This window comes from Dasypus novemcinctus, chromosome Y (genome assembly GCF_030445035.2).
Source record: "Dasypus novemcinctus isolate mDasNov1 chromosome Y, mDasNov1.1.hap2, whole genome shotgun sequence".
NCBI classification, from domain to species: Eukaryota; Metazoa; Chordata; class Mammalia; order Cingulata; family Dasypodidae; genus Dasypus; species Dasypus novemcinctus.
In genome coordinates, this window is record NC_092216.1 from 22,178,681 (window position 1) to 22,187,239 (window position 8,559).

Consider the following 8,559-nt stretch of genomic DNA (forward strand, 5'->3'; position numbering starts at 1 on the left):
TCCCTCAGCATGAAGGAGGCTCATCCCTGGGAGTTATGTCCTACCCTGGGGCGAAGGTAATACATTTTCATGCTGAGTTTTGCTTAGAGAGTGGCCACATTTGAGCAACATGGAGGAACTCAGGAGGTAAATTTTAGGTACCCTGCAGCTCTAGGTCTAGTTCATATTTCAGGTACACAGGCTCATAAGCATAGTAATCAGTATCAAGGACTCATTTTTGCATCATCCTTCCTTATTGGTCTTTGCCATTGCACTTGTGGGTTGTTGTCATTCCATTTGCGAATGTGATAGTGCTCCCCTGGGCTAGGAACTCAGCACTCCCTCAGTTGTCATTTTTAACTGTAACCACTATGAAAATATACAAACATTTTTTTGTACCCTGTATACATGCCCTGGAGAACTCCCTCCCAACCATGTGCCCCCCATCAATAACACCCCACACCAGTGTTCCTCCCCTGCCATAGTTGAACCGCTCTGTGGTCAAAAACTTCTTCGAAAATGAAGCCTAATATATTGCCAGGTTCCAGTAATAGTAAAGTGGAATATAGTGATGGGTTTAGAGGTTAGACATAGAATACATAATAATTTATAAAAATTAAATGAAGTAAAAATAAATTGGGGTATCAAAAAATGAAAAAGCTTTGTTTTTGATGTTTTGCCTTTCATCCCTGCAATAGGTGTTGCCCTGTATGTACAGTGGCAAGGCAATTTCCTTCATTTCTGCCTCAGTGTCTATATCCTTTCTTTCTTTCTTTTTACTTCCAATTATTAGTTTTGTCTTTAAAAAAGTTTTAGACTCCAGTAATTCACATATATAATATAGGGTACTCCCACATATCCAACATCAAACATTTCATCCCTTCCCCAGCAATGATATTTTCACAAGTTCATATTATATTTGCTGCAGCTGATGTACAGATACTAAAATAGAGCTTTCAACCAAGCTTCCATTTTGGTTTACCTTATGGTTTATATTTTAGGCTACAATTTTCTAAATTTTCAGTTATCTTATGTTTTACATTATGATTTACATTTTAACCTATAGACTTTTATATATTTTTGGTGTAATTTAACATGTCCTATATTCATCATTGCATGATCTTGTGGAACACTTCCATTGTCCCACAGTTACCCTGTTTCCACCTATTCGATACCTCTCTACCCCTTCCCATAGCACCCCCAGTGACAATTATTCTTCATTACTTGAAGGACCATAGTCACAGATACTTGCAACAATGTTGAGGTATTGACATATTCAACTGTTCTAACCCATTGGGAGCCACCAATTCTCTCAAGAGACGCAATTCCTTCTGTTTGAGAACATCAGTCCTCCCCAGGATGTGGGTATTCCTTCATACTCATTATATAGGTCTCCACCCAGTGATATAACCCACGATGACAAAATGAGCACTCACACAATCCCTAGAAACCTACCTTGTGTCAGATGCCCCCCTTAAACATCTTAAACAGTTAAACTTCCTTATTATATTTTCTAATGAGTTTTCTCAACATACCTGACAATCTCCTATGTCCAAAGGTTCCCCTACACTTCCCCCAATTTCTTGGACCATCTGACCGATGCACCCATTCCTAAACCAGCTCAAGCCCTCAAAGCTCCACCCAAAGGTATCCCTATGCCCCCATTTTATCCCTTCTCTCTACAAATACTTCCTCCAGTTTATCATAGATTTCACCCATGTTGGTAATACTTAGAATAGTTTTTCAGACACAGTTTTTCACGACATGACAACCACATTTCCCTTGTCAGTTACATTATTTTACGCTGAGGCTTACTTGAAAGTGCATATGGCCAGCTGCAGGTCAAATCTTCATCTTTAGGGGAAAAGAAAGATGTAAGTAGGAGAAGTTTACATGAGAAGCAAGGCAAATATAACAATTAGGTTCTACATGTCAATTAACATAACCCTTGGAAAAAGGTAAATATGGAGTAAGATCAAGTGTCTCAAAGGACAGGGCCTTGGAACATTTTGAACTTTATATAGGTATATACTTCTGTGTGATATAAATGTGTCCTTGTTGCCATTGGTATGTTTCTGGATAGAGGGTTTTCCTTGCCGCCAGGTTACTACCCCCAAAGTACCTTAAAAAATATTAAACTATGGACCTATTGTGATAAGTGATGGAAGAAATTGTAACATTGATGTGGAGAAAGTGGCCACAGTAGCTACTGAGAGTAAGGAGAGGGAAGAAGAGATATGCTGTGGGGGCATTTTCAGGACTTGGAGTTGTCCTGGGTGGTACTGCAGGGACAGATGCTGGACATCGTATGTCCTGCCGTGGCCCACTGGGTAGACTGGGGGGCGAGTGTAAACTACGATGTAAACCACGATCAGTGTGGTGCAGCAGTACTCCAAAATGTATTCACCAAATGCAATGAATGTCCCATAATGAAGAAAGAGATTGTTGATGTGGGAGGATTGGGGTGAGGAGGGTGGGGAATATATAGGGACCTCATATTTTTTTTAATGTAACATTATTTTAACAAGAGGAAAAAATTAAAAATATGCAATATTAAATTTCCCACCTGGGAAATTCCTGCCATTTTCCCAAATAATATAGCTAAAATCTCTGGACTATATAAAATTGCCTAGTAAAAGAAAACAGGATAATAAACCAAACCCTCAATCTAAATGCTTGTACCTGTGAATATTATTCCTATAATAAACTATGCCTAAATATAACTAATGAGTAGGAGTCACCTCCTGAACACCTACTTGCTCAAGTATGGCCTTTCTCTAAGCTGTACTCCTTTAATAAAGTGACTACCTTCCTCAAAGCATGGGTCATGTTGTAGACATGAGTCTCCCTGGCATGGAGGGATTAGTACCAAGTGTTAATCAGTGATGCATTTGGAAAAAGACCTATTCCAAATTGGGGAAATATTTAATAAAACAGTGTTTTTATGTCTAAGAGATTTCAAAGCGAGCCAGGAGAACATTCTGGACTTTATACTTATGTAGGTGTCAGGTAGATTTTACAAAGTGCCATGTAAACAAAAACTCAAACAAAAATTTTCCCATGGCCTCTAGGGACAGCTAGACACCAAAAGCAAGTCATATGGTTACACTGACACCTCCTTCATGGACTCTATCTGGAAAAGTAAGAAAAGCTACTACATTTATAACACATAGTTCTACCATTTATGAAACACCTAATCATGATTCTTCTTTTATTTGAAGCTATAATCTTCAATTTACTTGTAAGTATTTTTCTGAAAACCTTAAAGCTTCAGTCTGTTTCTATGCCAGTTGAAGCCTTCAAGCTAGCAGGTATATGGTGGAACTCTCATTCTCCAGGTCTTCAGCTTTGCCCTGGTCAACTGAAAATGGTGACAATGGACCAGTTTCTTCCTCAAGGAGTATCCTCAACTGCAAGCAAAACAATTCCCTTCCACTGCCCCATAATATCTATATTCCTCCTCAGCTTGAGGCACTCAGAACTGGCACTGTCCCATCAAGATTAAAAAATGAATAAAAATAAAGGGGGAATGTAACCACTGACTAAAGCATATTTGCAGTTATTGTAGTTGTAGTCTTGTGTTAACTGAGAAACTTGTAACACTGATATAAAAAATAGGTACATAAAACAATTTTTAAAAAAGACCAAAGGTGGGGAAGGGAGTTAGTCAATTACCACTCTATACTTTACATGAATAAAACTTTAAGATCGTAATGAAAAATAAATAACTTAGGAAATGGGTCCTCTAAGCATCTACTTCTTGGCACCAAGACAAGGCTAAATATAAAATGTTAAGGTAAATATTTGATTTAAAAAATGAAGATAGGATAGTCAACATTGATTAAAAGAATAGACAAAATTCTGGAAAAGCTCATGTATACTCTTTTCCCATCTGCTGTGAGAAGCACACCAGCTGGCTTGGGGACATGATAAGAAGAGATAAGAGGTGAATCTGCTGAGGCTGCCCAAATTACCTAAAAGACCTGAAACAGGGAAAACTGGTCTCAGAGAAGGTGGAATCAGGCAATTAACTAGGCCTTTGCAATACACCTAAGGGAGGAGGACAGTAGGACATGCTTGGCAGGCTTAGAGCTCCCAGCAAAGTGGGGTACTCTCTCTCAAAAAGACTAAGAGTCATAGTTTTCCATGGTGAGTTGGTTTACCAGGGTCACAAGTGAATTTCAGAGGGGAGCTCTCATATGGGCTTCCTTCTGCCCTGGGAGAGAGGGAAGTGAGGAAGGGAGAAAGCAGAAAGGACAGATTCCTAAGCAGTTTATTCAATAGCAAGGAGGAATACTTGTTTGAGGCCTTGTCTGATCCATTTTGTTTTTGTTTGTTTTCTTGTCTTTCCTTCCTCTTTCTTCCCCCACCACTCTTTTATTTCATTTTTCCTCTTTTTTCTTTCATTTTATATATATATTTTCAATTAAAGTTAATTGATTACAAGGAATGTTACATTTAAAAACATTAAAAAAAAACATGAGTTTCCCACATAACTTACTCCCCACCCCATCACATCATTTTTGTAAATTGTATTTTTTTGAAGATAAATACATCACACAAAAAAATGTAACATTAAAAAATATAAGAAGTTCCTGTATACCCCTCAAACTCACTCCTCCTACACCAACCTCCCTCATCATTGTGGCACACTCATCACACTCAGTGAACACACTTTGGGGCACTGCTTCACTACAAAGATAATAGTTTATCCCATAGTTCATATTCTCCCCCAGTACATACAGTAGGTTATGGTAGGATATATGAAGTTCAGCATCTGACCCTGCAATATCATTAAGGACAACTCAAAATCCCCAAAATGCCTGCACATCACATCTCTTCTTCCCTCTCCCTGCCCTCAGCAACTACTATGTCCACATTCTCTAAATTGATGCTAAAATTTCATCTATTACTCATCACAATAGTTTTGTAGTAGAATGTCAGTGAGTCCACTCTAATCCATATTTTATTCCTCCATTCTGTGGCCCCTGGGATAGTGATGTCCTCTCCACTTCTAGAACAAGAGGGTGCTTAGATTCCACATGGGTGATGGATGCAATTCCTCTGCTTATAGTTAAAGACACTCTTGATTCCCTGTTGTGGTGGTTGACCATCTTCACCTCACTATGAGTTGACTTGCGTAAGACCAATGAACCAGAGAGTAGGAATTGCCACTCTGCTGAGGCTCAGGGCCAGCTAGCCATGGGTAGTCTAGATATTCAAGTCTTCTGAGTATGGACCATCTCTTTTACCAACCACAGGTTCAGTAAAAGTGACAGAAGATGCATGTGTAGAAAAGGCACATCTGAGTCCAACTCCATCACACTCAGGTGCACAAATTCCAAAGTAGGGCCCTCTGACATGGCACAAAGCTCCAAATGCCATGACTATAGACCCTATGGATCTCTGTAGCCTTCAGGAGAACCAGTATGTAGGGTTGTAACTACTTTGGCTTTTTCTGGGGTCCTGCTGAGGTGTGTGTAACGGTGACCCCTCTGGTGACCTCCTGATCCTTTTTGGAAGACCTTTAGCCATATCAACTCATTTGTCTTTGCCATTTCCCCCTTTTATTCAAGGTCAAAGAGCAGTTTTTAACACTTGATCCAACATGTAGGCTAAGATATTCTGCAGATCTGATTGACCCTTTTATTCGAGATCTCTTTCTAGCTGCTTCTAAAAATATGAACACTTCATGAATTTGCATGTTATCCTTTTGTAGGGGCCATGCTAATCTTCTCTGAATCATTCCAACTTTAGTATATGTGTTGCTGAAGTGAGCACCCCTTTTTTCTTTTCTTTTTTCCGTTCTGTATCCCTTTTTCTATTAGGTGCTGCAGGCAGTGTTTCTTGTTTGCTGTGTTTCCTCATCCTCTATATCCTCTTTTCTGTGCATACTGATTTAGGCTACCAATGCTATCCCCTTTTCTTTACATCTATCTCTCTTCCATCTCCTGTTGTTTCTCTCATATTCCACCTCTTTTGTTCAGCCCCAATTTTTCTGACTTTTATTGCTAACACCTCTAGTTTGGTTTCTATCTTTTATTCACTCTTTATGTTATTGTTTTTTCTTTTCTCTTTTCCTTTCCCCTGACAATACTGGCCTTCTAATTGATACTATATTCCCCATGTTCAGTTTCCCATCTAATTGTAGGTATTCCACTTTTTATTTTTATAAATCTACACAGCTTACACGAGTATAACATTCATTCCCATAGGTATCACATGGTTCTTCTGCCTACACTTACTATCAATACAACGGATATACATTTTCTTTTCTAACCTCTTTTGCATTCTCTGGCCATAATATTTTCCTTCAAGAGAATTTAGACAACAACAAGGAAATAGAATAAGAAGAACAAAGTGTCAAAGAGAAGACTTAATACACAGATAAAAACAGCACCTAAATAAACCCCTTGACTAGATGGAGAAGCTAATCAACTAAGAAACCCCATCAACATAAAAGGAATGACCAGACAGCAACAAAAATTACAAACCATACCAATAATCAAGAAAACATGGCCCAATCCAGTGAACAAACTAAAAATCAGGAATAGGAGTAGACCATCGAACAACTAATCAAAACTCTCAAAACAAATATCATGGGCCTATTTAATGAAGTGAAGCAAGAGTTTAAGAACATTATGCAAACACTTGGAAAGCATGCAGAGGAAATTGTAAACATATGCAAAAAGATAATGGATATGATGGTGATGAAAGGCACAATCCAAGAAATCAAAATACACTCTCGGATGTGGACTTGGCTCAATGGATAGAGCATCTGCCTACCACATGGGAGATCGATGGTTCAAATCCAGGGCCTCCTTGACCCATGTGGAAGTGGCCCACATGCAGTGCTGATGCACATAAGGAGTGCCATGCTATGCAAGGGCGTTTTCCATGTAGTGGAGCCCCATATGCAAGTAGTGCACCCTGTAAGGAGAGCTGCTGACCATGATAGAATGTTCAGCCTACCTGGGCATGGCGCCACACACACACAGACCTGATGCAGCAAGATGATGCAACAGATAGAGACACAGATTCCTGGTGCTGCTGACAAAAATAGAAGTGGACACAGAAGAACACACAACAAATGGACACAGAACAGACAACTGGGGCATGGGGGGAAAGGGAGAGAATTAAATAAAAATAAATCTTAAAAAAAAGAAACTCTCAGCAAATAACAGCTGATTTGAAGAATCAGAGGAAAGAACCAGTGATGTCAAAGACAGTATACCTGAGATCAAATAGATTGTAGAACTGATTGATAAAAAGACAGAGAAAATCCAGGAGGGATTTAGGGACCTAAATGACAACACAAAATGCACAGATATATACATTATAGGCATCCAAGAAGGAGAAAAGAAGGGAAAGGACACACAAAGGGTATTGGAGGAGATAATGTCTGGATACTTCCAAAACCTAATGAGGGATATGGAAGTACATGTCCAGGAAGCACAACACACCCAAAAAAGCATAAATCCCAACAGGCCTACCCTAAGACATATACTTGTCAAATTATCCAATATGCTCAAGACAAAGAGAAAATACCGAAGTCAACAAAAATTTAAAAAAAAGAGAAACATCACATACAAGGTAAGCTCAATAACATTAGGTGTTGATTTCTTATCCAAAATCATAGAAGCAAGAAGGCAGTGGTATGACATAATCAAATACTAAAGAAAAGAATTTCCAGCCAAGAATACTCTATCCAGCAAAGCTGGCATTCAAAAATGACAGACAGTTAACAATATTCACAGATAAACAGAAACTAACAAAGTATGCCAGTAAGAAACTTGTCCTTCAAGAAACATTAAAGGGAGCTCTGCAGGATGAAAGAAAAAACAGGAGAGACAGAGTTGTAGGAGAGTGTAAGAACAACTAAAAAGAAAAAAATAGAGAGAGAAAAAAACATATCCAAAGAAATATGGATAATATAAGTTACTCCCTTTAGAGTAATAATAATGACTGTCAATGGAATAAACTCATCTGCCAAGGGACACAGATTGGAAGAATGAATAAGGAAATATAACTCACCTATATGCTGTCTACAAGAAACCCATCTTAGACCCAAGGATTCAAGGAGGTTGAAAGTGAATGGCAGGTAAACAACCTTACAAGCAAACAATAAACAAAAAAGGTCCAGAGTAGCTATATTAATATCCGACAAAATATAGACTTTAAAAGAAAATCAGTCTGAGAGACAAAGATAGATACTACATATTATTGAAAGGGGTAATCTTTCAGGAAGAAAGAATGAACATAAACATTTATTCTCCTAACCATAGCGCATCAAAATACATGAGGCAAACACTGGAAAAACTGAGTGGAGGAATAGATTTATAACTACAATTATAGTGGGGAATTTAATACACCACTATCACCATTGGACAGAACATCTCAACAGAGAATCAATAAAGAAACAAAGACTTGGAATAATATATTAGAGGAGGTGGACCTAATAAACATATACAGAGCATTACACCAAATACAGTAGGATATACATTCTTGTCAAGCACTCATGAATCATTCTCCAAGATGGGACACATGCTAGGCCTCAGAGAAAGTCTCAAGGAAATCAGA

At 38.4% G+C, this 8,559-nt stretch overlaps 1 non-coding gene across 1 annotated transcript; it reads right to left on the reverse strand.

Moving 5' to 3' along the window:
- Positions 1-5,653: 5,653 nt before the first annotated feature.
- LOC139438431 (U6 spliceosomal RNA) lies at positions 5,654-5,760 on the reverse strand. Its single transcript, XR_011648106.1, has one exon. It is a non-coding gene; the product is annotated as a U6 spliceosomal RNA (small nuclear RNA).
- Positions 5,761-8,559: the final 2,799 nt, after the last annotated feature.